Source organism: Pinus tabuliformis, chromosome 5_2 (assembly GCF_031772625.1).
Source record: "Pinus tabuliformis cultivar Carrire ecotype Pingquan chromosome 5_2, CPIR1, whole genome shotgun sequence".
Lineage (NCBI taxonomy): Eukaryota > Viridiplantae > Streptophyta > Pinopsida > Pinales > Pinaceae > Pinus > Pinus tabuliformis.
Genome location: NC_142306.1, coordinates 324,111,161 through 324,129,283, shown reverse-complemented (window position 1 = coordinate 324,129,283; position 18,123 = coordinate 324,111,161). Strand labels below are relative to the sequence as shown.

Sequence of the window (18,123 nt, the reverse complement as noted above, 5' to 3'; positions counted from 1 at the left end):
TTAATCTTCAGAGATGCACTCCCCAGCTTGACTATTCCCAAATTTTATCTTATCTTGTGAAAACTCATAACTTCTTCATGTTAAGTTGTCATCATTCTCGACTAGAGCATCATATTTAGCCAAATATTTCCCTTGTAACTCTTTAGTTTTGTCCAACATTTCATGGGTTCTCCTTGATCGATCATATTTAAATTTCTTAGTACCAGAGATACTAATCTCCCGATCATGGAAGTATTCAACATCTCCTTCGCTTCTCCCTCCAACTAGGTTCTCCCTTACTTCAATTGAAAATTAAAACAAATCACTCTGAATTCCTACACTAATAGACCTCACCAGTCCTTGTTGATCATCATCAATGCCAAAATCATCTGGTCATGGGTGCTCTAGATCACTCATAACCCTCTCACTCCCTGACATTAAAAGATCATGTTTTTCTGTAACAAAACCTTGCCACACAGGTTCTACTGCCATCAATTTCAACTCCTATTCACCCATCATACTGAGCTATTAAGTCATTTTCATCACTTCTTCCATACATATCAGTTGTAGATTGTCCAACTAGGTCCTGTGAACCGGCTATTTTTTCAATATTCTTGGATGGAAAATATTGTTCACCCAAAAAGTATGAATCTTATTCTAAAAAAGATTGTTCATAATCCTTTCCCTTTCCACCATATCTATATTGATGATCTAGAATACAACCATCTTTAGTTCCTTTTTCATTATCACTGGAATAATCTATCTCACAAGCTAGAAACTAGGTCTCATCTTCTATTTGTTTCCCTATGTATCTCAGGTTATCATCATCCTCATATTCATAATAATCACGGTAATTGTTTGGATAATCAATAGAATCACTCAAGCCATCATGAATAGTAGTTTGGCTTGAAACAAGTTTAAAATCATCCTCAACAATTCCATGACTTATGGACAATCAACTTCTTACCATTGTATGCTTTCCACCTGAAGATGTAAATACCTGGCCAAAAAGCACATCCAAAAATTATCCCAATAGAAATGAAGCCTCCAGGTTCATTTTCTTTGCATTAGATCTTGTTTGATCTGATTTTTCTTCCTTATCAAGCCCTTCCCATGAAAAGTTTTGGTTCGTCTCCTCTGACTTAAACCTGACAGGTGGCAACCTTGGGAGCTCCTATGAAGTCTTTCCTAGAGTGACCATTATCTCTAGACTCTCCAAATTTTCTTTCTCAATACTTCCTTGGGAGGTTACCATGTGTAAAGACACATGCTCCTTGTATGATTTCTCTTCAATGGTCACTGAATATTTGCATGCTCCTTGTCTGCTGGCATCTTTACCACTATTCCCTACTTGTTTTATGTTCACATTTTGCAATACCTTTTACCTGGTGAGAATGCTTATCAACTAAGTGAAATGGAAAGGGTGCATTAACTGGATGTTATTTCCATGGGTCAATGAAGATCAATCTACACTCCTCTGGTTTTAAAAGTATGGCCTCTGATAAGGGCTCGTAAAAGGCTGAAACGTTCTCTTTATAATAACTAGTCCGCACACCTCCTCAGGGGAACTAAATAAAAGCTTTAGAATCTTGGGTTAACCTAGACTGGTCTCTCTCTAAGAATCCTTCATCTAGATCATTTTCGCTTTCTGAACATGTGACTTTCTCTTCCTCTTTGGTAGAACTGCCCTCTCTTCCATGCAACAACATCTGGTTTCTAGCTAAGAAACACATCCTCGCATTTCCTTTTCCACTGAGTCATGAAGTTGCATTTTCTAGATATTGAATATACACTTCCTCATGCGGTGAAACTCTAACAGTTTTCTTGGACTTCCTTATCTCCCTTGTGACGTTAATTTTATTTTAAAACTCACAAACTTGAAGTTTCGACCCCACATGATTTTTTGCTTTTTGTGACTCATAAAACTTTCCTACAGTATTAATCCTACCGTCAGTGTTTCTCTCTGCGAATCCTTTCCACTCATTGAATTCAACACCAAAACTCTATTCATGTTTGTCTGGGGGACTTAAATCACTCAAATATTTAGACCTTAAAGAAACCTGTTGGGATAGGGTTTGAGCTTTACCTATTCCAAATGAATCATGCACTATTCTTTGTGCAGTCCACATAACCTCCTTGTCATCTTCATTGATAACTAGATTGTTTCTTAAATTTAACTTCTCCCTCCCAAGTCTATGTTTAATGGGATTACAATCCACTTCCTTGAATGTAATCTATGTATCTATTGCACTTTCAAGCAAAGTCCTCTAAGCCAATGACTGATTATTTGTTCTTCCAATTTTAGGAAAAAGTTTATCCTCAGAAAGAAAAAACTATTCTTCCTCAAAGGAAATACCTTTAGGGATACATCTCATTCTTTCGTATTCATTCTAAGCATATCCAGTTCCTCACCTCCGATTTTGATTCCCTCACTTGTCCTCATGACTCGTTGGTGCTTTCTTCTCCATTTCCTTCTACAGAAAGAGAAGTGAATTCATCCAAGAGAATCAAGGATGGAGAACCATTAAACCCTCATGCTTAACTAACCCCCCTCGCAAATCTACTTCAACCTTTGTAACTTGGTGCCTACACAAATAATCCAGAATAACACTCATAATGTCTAACATTGGTACAATCACCTCTGGAGTGTCCTAATTTGTAGTTTAGGCAGCTAATGTTATGATACCATCTATAATAAATATGAATGAAAATTTGAAAGTTCTTCCCCCAGAACCATCGTCAACTCTTAGAACTATTGCAACCTAACCTAATAATTGTTTTCACTTTTTTAAATAGATTTTATAGCTAATGTACCTCAACTTCAAAATATATCTCGCACATTTCTAGGTGCATCAACATAATTTCCCCATACTTACAAATCATCGTGGGCTTAAATTTAGTTGCGGTCTCTAGTGTTGTTATTTCTTCTGCTAGTTGGTCACCAATATTCATTTTCATCATTCTACTTCCATGAGAGATAATGCACACAGAGTATCAGCGAAACCACTAATCTTCTATATTCATGCTTCTGTGAGAATTGAGGATTCATGGGTGGCCCCGAATGCCACTTCCTTCAATGCTAAAACACCGATATTCTTACAACCAATACCCAAAGATGAATTCTATAGTAGTTAAAACCAATCAATATTACAGTGCTCTAGAGGTCATTTTCCAGTAAATGTCAAAGTAAACTTGAATAACAAATTATAATTATGAAAAATTGTCCTAATTCAATGTAATAGATATCAGCAATGAAGAGCTAAAAAAGGATAGTAAAATACAAGAATTTACCTTCTTCTTCTCCTCTTCTTCGAGATGCCTCTCCTCTTCCTTCTAGAAGATATTTTCTTCCATCTTCAAATCACTGCACACAAAACACAATCCTAAATAAATAATTATTGTCTACGTTACTCTGAAGCATTAAGCAGTGAAATGGCTTCAAACCTCAACAATGCATGTACACAAAAAATTGGAAAAATAAAAAGTGTAGGGACAAACAGATGAATATAAGAGAAATTCTTATGATTACTAACTTCTTTCTATGAACAATTGCAGGGGTTGCATGGCATGAGGGTTGACGCTGGGAAGTAGACATTAACTGTTGGTCCTCTGTAACATTTATGATCATGTTTGTTTCTCCCCAAATCCCTTATGCCTACTAGGTCCTTAGGGAAGACTGGCTCAATGGAGAAAATGTGGATCCAATAGGTATATATTTCTAGAAAAACCTGGATAAATTTTATAAAGGTAGTGGGAAATGGTCTAGAAGTAGGGTTTTGGTAACAACTCCTTGTTCCATGTCAACGAGAGCCAGGAATAACACAAATGCTACTACTCTTTTATTTTTTCTTATTAAAAAGAAATATGGTCTCTCCACACTCTAACCAAGAAATAACGTTGAGACAATATGACATCGACCAAGTCATTAATGGGAGAGAGGAAAAATAAATTTCAATGAAAAGATCATCACTAATATTATTTTATTAGTTTTTTAATTTATTGGGAGAAACTTAGCTCCTCCACTTTTATTGTAGCTAGAGGCTCTCTAACCTTTATTGTAGAGATGTTTCCATTTCTAGTTAAAAGTGCAATGTTTCATTAAACATTTTGAATCGGTAAAAATAAACAAAATGAAATACAAAGATAAATAAAATCCTAGCATAATAGAGATATTGTAATGTTTTGTTAAACATTTTTACCCAATAGAAATTAAATTAAAATAAAATAAATTTATAATTAATTATAATTAATAATTAAGCTACCCTAGATCCGTGTTAACTCCAGATCTAACAGGCATCGAGAGGGATCAAATATCTTGAGCTGCAAATCTCTTTTAGAGTGAAAATAAATTTGATACCTCTAATTGCTTGGTAGATCTATAATTGAGATGGATCTAAGTTGGCATAAAAGTAAGTTATGATTATTTTGGGAAACAAATGGAGGAAGAAGAAGAAGAAGAAGAGAGTAAGAGAGAGGTGTCACAATGTTAAAATTTTTATTTTATTTTAAAATGTTCCTATATAATTATAAAAATTTAGTCATTATTTAAGCATGCTATATAATTATAAAAATTTAGTCATTGCATAACATTGATATACTTTTCTAATTAGGCATAACGATCTATGCTTAACCAACATGTTTTAATTGAACCCAAGGGAAGCACCTTAAATTATCAAAAATGTTGAAATTCCCATTTAGTTGTAAGTAATGATTCATAATCACCACCCAACCATAAGCAACATTCTATCACCTCCTCTAAGCCAAGCACCCTTGAACAACTAACCACCCAATATAGAACTATGTTGTCTCCATCAAGGCCATCCTATTGTAGTCCTCAACAGTCATGTACTTAATGGAAACAAGATTCCACTTACATTCCACTCATAAATGATGTTTCCTTTCCATGGATAACACATTATTCAACACATTTCCAATTTACATCATCCTCCCATCAGCTTGTGTTACAATTATTTGTCAATGATCAACCCTTGTTAAGGGGATCTCCTACTCCACACTAAACTAGTATACGATCCTAATTGTCTCATAAAACAACTTAAGTCACTCACAAAGTATACCAACATATAAACTCATTATTCACTCTTAGTCATGCTTATCCAACATGCCATCCATTGTGCCATTTCTAATGTCACCTCAAGTAATATCCTTGCATTCCCCCCACACTTCAATTGTTGGCATCTTCATAAACATTGCTCCATTGGCTTCTCTAAGGTATAGGGCATTGATGGTGAAGAGACACTTTGTAATTTTTTCATTTAAACATGGTTTTGATACCATCTATCATGAGGGTAAACTTTTCAATACACTTAAGCATCTAATACCACTCAAGAATCCTACTTGTTTTATGGTATTGACATGCCATTACTAGTTGTGCATGACCATCAACCTCTTGTATCACCCGAACAATGACTAGCCAACATGTCCTAACCAAACCCAAGTTAGGCACCATTAACTATAGGAAATGTTGTAGTGCTTCTTTCATTATCAGAAATGTTGTGTCATCACCACCCGCACATAAAGAACCTTTCACTTCATCCCTCAAGCCAACGCACATGAATAACTAACCACCTAGTGTAAGACTATGTTGTCTCCATGTAGACCAAATTATTGTAATTTTCTAAAGGTCATGTACCTAGTGGAAACAGGATTCCACTTACCTTCAATACACTCATCGATGATGTTTCCTTGCCATGGTTAACACACTATAAAACACATGGTCAGATTGGGTTATCCTTTGGTGAATTTGTGTTGCAACACTTCATTGATCATTCATCCTTGTTAGGCTACACATCCTTCATCCTCCTAGTCCACACCAAACTAGTGCATCATCCTAAATGTCTCAGGGATAATTGTGAGTCAGTCATGAGGATTATGAAACATATAAACTACTCATGCACCCTTTATCATGTTTTCTTACCATGTTATAGGATAACATTTCCAGTGGAACCTTGAGGAAAGCCCTTGTATTATTCCAAACTTGAATGGTTAACATCCACATAAATTCATCTGCATGAGATTCTCCAATGAAATGGGTGTGGATAGTGAAGAAAAATTCCATAATTTTGCATTCAAGCATGGATTTAATATCATTTGTCATGGGGCTATAAATTTGATTGCACTTGAGTATCAAATACCACTCAAGGAACATGCTCACCAAGCGACTTAAACATGATCTTACTAGTTAAGCCACTTGTATCACATGTGTTGTAGTTAACTGCCATGTCCTAACCAAAACTAGGCTACATACCTCAAACTGTGTGGAACTTTGTAGTTCTCATCTCACTCTAGGTACTATAAACATGAAGTAACCCTTAGAAAACCACATAGATACTCTTTAAAGGATATTTAGGTTTCAACTTGGATGTGGGAGCCATGCCATTTTATTCTACATAAATATCCACAATAATTGTGAATATCTATGGTTTTAAAAATAATAATGTGTGCACATTTTAAAAATGTGAATGTGTTATTAGAATTTGTGCATATATTTGGAATGCATGTATATGTATAATTATTTATAGAATAATATGGCCTTAGATTGGTCTATACTTATATTATTTAGCCAAGTTTAAATAAACATATTTTGAATTCAAATTAGTAAAATCATTGTCTCTATGAATTTATCACAATAATCAACCATGGTATGTACCAAAACCACAAAAACCCCCAACAAGTAGTGTGTCATCTCTCTAAGATGCGAGGAACACACTCTTATTAACAGGTAAAACCCTTCTATCATAGATTCAAACTCTCTTCTTGTTCCTGCTTCCAAAGGGTGTATAAAACTGTTATATATTGTAGAATTATATTGTATATTTTATGAAATTATTATAATTTTTGCATTATATATGGATTCATAGACCCATTTAAGGCGGTCATTGAATCCATCTACCTAAATTTTAACATTGAAAGAAGCTTTGGAGACCCCCTTAAAGGGGTCTCTAAAGTTTAACATTGCTAAAATTTAATGAAACGTAACTCTTCAGAATCAAAATTCCATTTTTTCATTCCCAAAGCGAGACAATTATAAATGACTAGCATAAATGTCTAATTCATATACTTGTTGTACTTGTTAGTTGGTCATATTTTCATTCTTGGACTACAGTAGTTGTTTATGTTAATCATTTTTAATTTTGTCACTTATTATCTAGTCATATACTTTTGTCCTGGACTAAATTAGTCATTGAAGCTAGTTTTTTTTAGTCGGGTCACTTATTCTCTAGTCCTATATTTTATCTCTAGACTAGATTAGTGATTTAAGTCAGCCATTTTTAGTTGGGTCACTTAAAATTTCTCAAATTTAGTAGTAATTCCCTTGAAATAATTATGGTGACTAAAATTTTTAGTCACATAGTCACTAATATCTCATTTTCTACTAGTGGAACCGCATCTGTAGTCACAATTGTGACGACCTATAGTTTTCCCCTTGAGGTTAATTTGATTGTTTGTTTGACAAATCATCTTTGACTTTGACTAGTCCTATGTAATTGCAATTGTGAAGATAATTAAATTTATAAATATCATGCATGTCAGAGATGTTGTGACATCTTTAATATAATTGGAATAATTCTGGAAGGCTATAGGTCTTTTTACGAGAGACTTTTCTATATATATAATTGTTCTCTAGTTGCGTGTGAGAAGAATGTTAAATAACATTAAATGGGGATCAACTAATCCACAAGGGACCAAGATAGAAAATGTTATTTCCCTTGTAATTATTGCAGGTGCAGACGTTTGTGGAGAATTTCAAATGAAACAGTTGATATCCATTATAGGAAGAATGTGTGCATTGAAAGGGGGAATGAATATTGTCTAGTGGTAAGTTGCTATTTATATTGACTCATTATATATTTTTTCTTTATATTAATCATATTTGTAAATTTTTTTGTTGTTATAATATTTGTTCTACAAACAAATTATTTCACATGATTGTTTGAAATTAATATGAAGACAAGGTGCCCCCCTATGTATTGTGATTTTAATATTGTGCTATGTATTAGTGCTAGAAATGGTGTTTTAAAAGTTGAGGGAGATGGAGTGAATATTGAACTAGCTCAGAATATTGATCCTATGCAAGAATATAGCATTAATAATATAGTTCCAAATTATGGGACAATTCACTTGATCTAAGACATGCTTGGAGACGAGAATTGTGATGATGAACCTGTGCTAGAGAAGGCATTGGCATGACATTACGAAGGCTCAAGAGAAAATATTCTCTCTATCACATTATTTTTAGTGAACTTAAAGGTTTTGAATGGTTTTTTAAATATTTATATGACACATATCCTAAGGTATACTGTAAAATATTTCATCACAGGAAAGGTTGATTTTTCCCCCTTTTTTTAGAGTTAGTTAATGTTTAAAATAAGAGTGCTATATTTATGATTAATATTGTTTACACTAACTAGTGATTTTTTATGTTGTACTAGATTGTTAGGTGAATTTTTGTTACCAATATTAAATGAGTTACCTTGAACATACCAAGATTTATGTTTTGTTATTAAATAAATTGGAATGGAGTATCAAGCCATAGATGCGTGTCGTAATGATCATATTATATATTATGGACAAAATTCATTGAAAAAAAATTGCAAAATGTAACAATAATAGATATACCTGATCAAATAATAAAAAGAGTTGCTAAAAAGGTTCTTCTTCATATTCCCATAATTCCACATTTGCAACAATTGTTCAGGTGTGAAAGCATAAATTTTTTTATGGATTACCATGGACGAAAGATAAGTGAAAATGGTTTTCTTCGAATGCATGTATATTGCTATCCATTGAAGAAAATTGAGGAAAAATGGATACATTTTACAGATGAACCTCATAATGTTAGGCTTTCAGTGGCATTTGATGGTGTTAATCCATTTGGAGAGATCAATTCTATTTACTCATTCTGGCTGATTTTTGTTATTAACAATAACCTTTCTCCTTGGATGTTAATAAAGAGGGAGCACATTATGTTGAAAATTATTGTTCTAGGTATTTGTTACATTATTTTTTTTAATATTAATGTAACATTTTCATTTGTCTCATTTGTTTCATAATATGATATATATATTTATTTACTTATACGTATATATCATAGTAGTAATTATGTGTAATTTAAAACAAATAGGTAAGTGTCAAGTTAAATATATGAATGTATATATCGAGCCTCTTACCTACAAGTTAATCAAGTTATGGGTTGGCTTCACTATGTATGACATCTTTAAACCAATAGGGGAGAGACAATTTCAATTCCATGGAATACTTGTATGGACAATTCATGATCTTGCAAGACTAACACATTTTTGTGGTATATAACATTCCATTACACTTTTATAGCATATAATTATTTTAGCTAGATCATATCATGCATATATTTTAAATAATCCCTTTGTTTATAATTGATGTCGAGTTCATTTTCCTAAGATGAAATTCAATCACTCAACAAGTTTAGGAAAGGAGGTGTTTGATGAGTATATGAACTTATTCCCTAAGAACCATAGGTATTGTGCAATTGAAAAGCATCTTTTTAATGGGAAAGAAGAGACTAGATTAAAACCACAAATAATGACAGTTCACCTATGGAAGTTGGAATATATATATAAAAAAAAAATTCGATGTGAAGGACATGTGCTTCCCCAAGGAATGAAAAGTTATCCATCTAAATTCATGAGGTTTCCCTACTATGAACACCTAATAATAGCCCATTTGTTCCACGAAGAATGTGACAAAATTTTTATGGTTGATCATATATAGTAGAAGGGATAAAGAAAAGATCCAAAAAAATCTTAAGGACATTATGGAAGCCATTCATGCGATGAAGAGTGGGATACGATCAAATAACGATGGAGATCAAAACAACCTTCCATGGTTATTAAAAAAGAAGGAAATTGATGATATAAATAAGGTCATTCAAAGAATTAATTTTCTCACAAGATTTCTTTCAAACATAAATAATATATTAACAAGGAAAGCTGAATTTGATGGGGTAAAAACACACGATTGGCATATCTTCATTAAGGTAATTATTTTGGTACATATATATTTCAATGTTGGTATATATAAAGTTTTGTGGATTTTTTTGTCTACCTTGGATTAAACAAATAACTATTAATTTTCATTGTTACAGTATCTTCTACCCCTATCTCTTCTAGAGGAATTCGACAACAATGTCAAAAAAGCTATATATGATCTTTGCAAATACATGAGGTAAGTAGTGATTTATATGTCATGTTTTTTAAATTAGTTTTTGATCAACTTAATGACATGATGTTTTTTACTTGTAATGCAATATATTATTTTTTGTTGAAACATGTATTTATTTGCTTGCATCATTTGTAAATGGTTGTCATTAAAAGAAATACATGAACACAGTATAAAGCATTACAATAAATAAATTCCTCAGCTAATGCATGAAATGCAAAAGTATATATACCTATGGAATTTCTTAATGCACAAGAATACTACCTCATACACCAATTTGAGGAGATTGAATTGTGTGAATCTATACACACAAGGCCAATGTGGATGGTAGAGAGGTACTTGAAATAATTGAAGGCTTTGGTCAGACAAATAGAACATCTTGAGGGTTTTATGGTTGAAGGATCTATGGAATATCAATACATGGTGTACATTACTCATTATCTTCCTATATTAGTAGAAAATACACGTTTATTGAAATTGGGATGTGAACTCCAGAAAAAAATCTAAAGGAGAGCACCCATTATGGAAAGGTAGAATGATGAAAGTGAAAGGTAATTAAATATTAAATGTGGAGATTTATAACAAACACAGATAAATTTTCACTTTTGTGTACATCATACTTATTTACATTTTATTATTTCAAAAAATATTAATATTGACCATTATAACTAATATTTATTAGTGAATTATTATTTTCTAATACAATTGGTCTAGAGTGGGATGCACTACATTTATACATTGAGAAAAACCTTGATTAGATGAAGCCATGGATTGAAATATGTGAACAATCTCATGGTACGTGATCATAGCAAGTGGTGTCTGCTTTGGTTAGGGATCCTTCCTAAGTTTCTATTGCTTTTGGAGGAAATAATTTCTATATTGATGTGATGGTAGTCCAAGTCCCTTTGTATTTTAATTTACTCCTCAGGCGTGACTATTTTTATTTCATGGGTGCTATTGTCTCTTCACTATTTCATGTGATGTGTTTCCTGCATGAAGGAAGAATCGCGACCATTGAACAACTTTAATTAATTGGTCCTAACATGACTTACAATTAACCATCCTCCGTAAATGGTCTTTATATGCACATGATCTTCCCCACCATATCTTACTTATGTGGCAACCTATCCCATTCATGTACCTATACTAGTGATATGGTGAATCATTTACTCGGGGAATTGGGACATGATATTTCCATTAGATCCATTTATATATATCCCTTCTAAAGTGTTGTTCTCCCATCTGATGAGAACATCTTGGAAGCCATGGTCTCTCAGAGGCCATTCCAGGATCGGAGTAGAGTTCCTTTTCTTGTGTCAAGCTTGTTAAAAAATGAAACAAGTTCGTATGAGGATAGTTCTTTTAATATGTCAACCTTATTAAAAAATTAAATAGGTTCCTATGAGAATAGTTATTTTCCTATGTCAAGCACATTAAAAAATGAAACAAATCCCTTTCCAATTAGAGTCTTTGATTAGATCTCATAAATTCCCAGCCGAGTCTTTCACTTGATCTCGTAAACGAACATTCATTCCATCCACCTGTTAGTAACCAGTAGTCTACTTAGGTGAATGAAATGAATATTGGGGGGCATGTAACTCAAATTGATTCATTATGATGGGGGCATTCAAACTTATTTCAAGCATAGTTTTTCTTAGTTTCAATCTTGTGTAAAATTGAAACCACTTTCAAACATACTTTCCCATGTTTCAAACTTGTGTAAAAATGAAACCAATTTCAAGCATAGTTTCCCATGTTTCATGCTTATATAAAAATGAAATCATTCTCATTTTATCCCTCATTATTGCCATTTTTATCAGCCCAGTTTTTCTGGATGAAGCTTGGTTACCATCTGCTTAGCCAATCAAACACTTTCACTTTGGTTGTTTCACCCTTTCTTGAGGAACAACTGCAATGAGTGGTTTTATTAGACAACCTCTTGACCTTTGTGTGTTTTTATAAGTTTCATCATGACTGGAACTAGTTTCCACCCTTTATAGCACTCATTACCCCAGGTGGAGTCCTCTTTTAGCTCTTTTCATTCTCCCAAAATATGAAATGATCATCGAGCACTTCTGTTTTCGAACTCATAAGAGTAAATGAAAATATATCTACTTAGTATAAGTTTAACCCTTTTCCAAAGTGATATATACTATCTACGAAAAAGGAATACCTTATTCAAACATGGCTAAAAGGTTCACTTGAGTATTTTTTTCAACCTTTTCAGACTTGAGAGACAAGCTACGAAAAGGGACATCTGGAGTTTTCTTTTTCGTCTCTTTTTCAAACTCTCTAAACATGAAAAATATTTTGAGTTTTACCTTTGGTGGACTCATTAAAACACCAAATAGTGATGGAATTTTCAAACATGACAATAATGAACCACTCCTTCTCAGTGTTCATTAAATGATGTATGAGTTCAACCCAGTTCTACAAGCCTCTTGCATAGTTTTCTTAATTTCATATTCAAAAGCATATATACAGTAATCACATGAATGTGGAATAAAAAAGAATTCATAACTACATAAGGAAAGTTATAATTTATCCTCATACATTTAAAGTATTTTGAAGAGGTTGATCTATGTATTCAAAGCCATGATTGTCAATAAATATTGACATATAGAGCGGAAACAGAAGGCTTATCACATTAATCATGAAATAATATTTATCAAAACATACCAAGTAATTCATTTATTTCATAACATACATGATAGATTTTAACTCGTAATTATGGAAATGAACTACCTAGTTCAAGAATTATTTAAACCATAGACACACTAAAAAGTAAAAACCCTCTTTCTTAGAAAAATTAGGGATTAGTGGATTAATCTCCTCAATCTCATGAGCAAAGGTGATGTATACCAATTATCATTTGAAGAAATTTGTGAAACATGAAAACACATATCAAGAGGAAATACAAGAGTAGGTAAATCAATATCAAGATTGGTAATTCAAGCTAAACTTGGAAATTTGCTTGATACTTTTAAAATAGAAATTCTTAGAAATCTAACTAAACAAGTAGAAATGTTAAGAATGCAAGATGAAGAAAAAGAAGATGTTGATATTTTTGTTGTCCATGTAGAATCACATGATGTTAAATGTTGCTCCTCATTACTATGGTTGGAGGAAGTTCACGATGAGGGCAATGGAGCAAGTCAATTGCCAATGCAACTATGTTATGTAGCTCCAAGAGGACCATGGCAACCTAGTCAACCTAGTATGATGCAAGAGCCTAATTCACAATTTCAAGGTTATGGATATCCACCTCAAAGTAATTGGAACACACCCTTTCCTTGGCAACATTGATCGTCTCAACCCCAGAACCAATCTTGGCAACAATATTGGCAAGGAACTTATGGAAGCAATCCACAATATCCTCGATATTTTCCTCAATATCTTGCATACCCAACTCCACGTTATCCCTACCATTCATTCCCACCATAACCACAACCCTAACCACATCCATCTCAAATATACACTCCCACTCAACTACCTATACCACCATTTCCAAATCCACACAATGAAGTAGCTCTGCCCACTTACAATGCTAAGGTACAACACTTCGAAATATCTCATCTTGATCTCAATGGTATTCATCTCAGCTTAGGAAGAAAATTACAAAAAAATAATTCTATTGATGCCTTTGAAGGACAAGATGCAGAAAACAAGATTCAAAAGAGAAGCTCAAAGAACCATGGGCTACATTTGATGAAGAGCAGACAACAAAATAAGATATTGAGAAAGCTCCCTCATGGTTACCATCAAATCCTCCATGTTTTCAAGAGATTAATCAACAAAAAGAGGAATACTTGAGGTTCATGGTAGAAGAAGACATCCAAGATTATCCAAATCAACAAGTGGACCAGAGGCATCACAACTATATTGAAATATGGTTCTAGATAGTCACTAATTTGCAGTAATACTATCTTCTTCAATTCTGGTTGATTTCATCAAAGTCAAAGAATTTAATCGCTCAAAATGAGGTACATGTCAAAGAATACATTTCAAGCCTACACATTAATTTTTGTGTCATCTTGGTATGCACATGGATCCATTTTAAGTATTCTTATACTTGAAAGTGATTTTGTTTTCCAAGTAAGGTAGGGTACAAAAAAAATTTGAAAATAAAATCTCAGGTGAAAACCTCCTTTGAGGAGCTTGAGATTGGCTCATTGATTGAAAACCTCCATGAGGCAGTCAATGGGTTGGAAAAAAAAATGATCCTAGTTGAAAACCTCCTTTGAGGTGCCTAGGCAGACCTACTAATTGAAAACCTCATTGAGGTGGCTAGTAGGCCTAGAAAAATATATATATATATATATATATATATATATATATATATATATATATATATATATATATATATATATATATATATATATATATATATATATATATATATATATATATATATATATATTTGCTCCATGTATCTCTCTGATGAATGCATGTACTCTCCAACATCTGGAAGCAACAAAAACAAGTTGGCACGAACAAAGGAAAAATAGGCCAACCCTAGTCAAAAGAAGTCAAATTTTGACTTTCTCTCCCTTTTCTCAAATGCTCCAATAGGACCAAGGTCACGCCAATCCATCACCCTCATCTATTTCCACCATCCACTCATCATTCCCAAGATTCTACCACTCATTTTAATTGTTGTCCTAAAGTACTACGAGAAGGCTCTATTTTACTACAGGAAACAAAAATACATAGAGCAGAAATTTGTTTTTGCTATAACATGAAAGCCATGCATCCGTTTTGCAAGATTTTTCATGGGGTGATGCATATGGATTATGGTAACATGCTCAAGCAATTTTAACACCAGTGCATAGTTTTCAAGAAATTAGCTTCCATCACCTATAAGAATTTTTTCATTTTCATGTTATCTATGCATCCATTTAAAAAGTTGTTTCATGGGGTGATGAATATGGATGATGGTAGCATGCTCAAGAAATTTCAGAAAATTCCAGTGTATGGTTTACAAGAAATCAGCCTCCGTAGCCTTCAACCATTTTTTATTTTTCTCGAGATCTATGGATCCATTGACCAATTTTTTTTTATGTGGAGGTGCATAATGATGATGGAAAAATGCTCAGAAAGTTTCACGTCAATCCATTCTACCGTTTTGGAGATATGGAAAAAAAAGTATGCTACAAGAGGGTGTCATGAATTACTACAGGAGTTTCCTATAGTACTACACGAAATTCTGAAAATCTATAGGAAAGGCAGTTCGATGGAAAAATTATGATGCAAGGCTGTTTTGGGATAGGAAAAAAGGATATTGACTTCACCACATCTCAACCAACAACCATCATGACCATGTCACTCTATGGCCACACCTTCCACTCATTCCAATACCTATTTACCATCCAACAGGGAAAGGACACAAACATTGAAAAGAAAGGGCAACTTCAATAGACTATTTGGAAGTAAAAACAAGCTCTAGACCTAACCTTCAGCACCATGATTGAAAGAGGAGAAGTATAACTATAGGAAAAATGAAACTCCTCTGCAGCTCAACAACAATATACGAAGCCATCACCTGAACATCAACAAGAAGACAACCCATCAGCAAAATAAGATCGACAAAAAATAAAAAGGTAGTCAAGAAGATGTACCTGAGTCATGAGAAGCAAAACAACATCAACTCAAGAAAAGCATGCATGTCTCTCCAACAACCATCAAGTATGTACAGGTATGCAATATTCTTTACCTCTTTTCTTGAGCATATTATAGTTAGAAATTTGTTGTCAATGCACGAGTGACGAGGTTTTATAAGCTAAGGATGGGTTAGCAGTCACAACCACCTTCAACTAGATAATTGCAGCTCACTCCTTCACTCATGCAATGTTGAAAAGTCAAATTATGAAGGGTGACGATTTCAAGGAATGAGGACGACAGTTAAAAGTAGAAATTTTTGCAAAGGCCAAGTCATCACATCACTTCAAGCCCTCCATCCACTTCATATTCACTATCTATCCATCATTCATCCATCCCATTTCATAATTGCAAGAAAATACCCTATCTCACCCTGAAAAATTTCTTGAAAACGAAAATAGAGCATCCTCTCCATTTTCACAAACCTACACTACTCACTCTAAGCCCTAACATCATCCTCAAAACCCTCTACATCATTTATCATCACTACCATATAGTTAAAAGACTCTGAAAGGGAAGGAATGGCTACTACAGGAAGATAGAATGTTTCTACAAGAAGGAAGAAATGAACAAACGGTTCTAAAACCAAAAAAGACATTGCCTAAGATAAACCTAATCAAAACAGAAAAATCCAATGCCATTAGGCAGTCATCTAGGCCACAAAAGAGAAGAAGAAGGCAACAAAAGGAAATAAGGTATTCACCATTAAAATAGAACTCAAACTGCGGTGATAAAAAAGGCTTTCCAAGAGGTATCTAATCTCTTTCTATCTTTCGTCCAAGGCGTCAAATATGTTATAGAAAAGGGAGAAAGGCATGTAAGTTAGGTTACGAGCCTGCCCTAACCTCAGACTATCATTTATGCCCAAAATGGGTTTCCTGTAGTTTTAATGTAGTTTCCTGTAGTTTTGACAGGAATTACTATAGGATGTCCTAATTCTCTTATAAAGGCATTTTGAAGGTTTTATAGGTGTCCAAATGGTGGAACAAGGTAGAAGAAGGTTGATAAGTATGTGGGAGCCCTTTCTACACTAAAAATTATTCAATATCCCATCTTGAATAAGGGGAAGAAAGCAGGGTAATGGTCTCAAGAAACAAAAAATTTTCTATGCACAAATAGATTTTTGGGCTTGTCCTTACAGAACTTACAGCCAAGATTCTTAAGAGAAGGGACTGAGGGGTGCTCAAGAGAGAGGCTACTAGGGCCATGAGTGAGCCATAATGAGGTCACTAAGTTGCTTAGAGGATGAGCAACACTTTCAACAAGGGGGTATGATGGACCTTTAAATTAGAGATAAATTAAGGCCCATGCCTCTATATTAAACATAAATTAAGGCCTATGCCTATCCTTTAGCACATTAAACCTCTCTTTTTTCATTAGATAATGTATTTTTAACTTTAATATATTCATTAGGAAGGTTTATGAATAATTTGATATTTGTGCCTAATATTATTTACTTTGTGGAATATTATGAGAATATTGGGTAGATTATGAAGATTTGGAGGAGGAGATAATTTAGGGAATTGCTCCCTACTATAGGAGAATCACTATTAAATAATAAATCAACAAGATATTATGGAATTATGCCACAGATTGTGGAACTCCAATGATTGAAAAAATCTAGGAATTTGTTCCTTGCCATTTAATGCAGATTCCTAGTATTGGGAACCAGATCCACTAATCAAGGGATTTTTGTGGGGAAAGATTCCTCATTTCATGGGGAATGATTCCTAATAATTTTTTATAAGTAACAAGTTGATTTTTCCTCTACGGAGAGATTTTCATTAGTGTTATTGTGGACATAACTCGTATTTCTGCAGTTCCATTGTATTTTCTTGTAGAGATGTAATTGTATTGATGAAAATAAGGAAGATTGGTGTCATGTTAAGCTTCTAAATATTGTTCTCCTCCGTAGGTATCTATGTTTCCTTGGGCTTGGACATCCTCGGATCCTCAAAGCCCTTTTGTATCATTTTCTTTCCTTCTTTTTACTTCTTATTCACATGCATCTCTTGTTTTTATTTGTCTCTATTTCTGCATTTAGTATTAATGATTTCTTTTTGTAGGATTGGGTTAAATCATTTATGTAACTTCTTTTTCGGGATCACAAACATCATTTTATCATTGGAAAAGATTTAGAAGGTCATAGTAATCATTGAGCTACTTGGATTATTTTTCTTATTCTCAACTCTAGATTTCTAGAGCTCCTTTGTGGCAAAGAACAATAAATGTCTGCTATTTTTTAGAGCATGCTAACGAGCTTCAATCGAG

At 33.5% G+C, this 18,123-nt stretch overlaps 1 pseudogene; it reads right to left on the bottom strand.

Moving 5' to 3' along the window:
* Positions 1 to 75: 75 nt before the first annotated feature.
* LOC149158811 (uncharacterized) lies at positions 76 to 1,036 on the bottom strand (annotated as a pseudogene).
* Between the last annotated feature and the right edge of the window lie 17,087 nt (positions 1,037 to 18,123).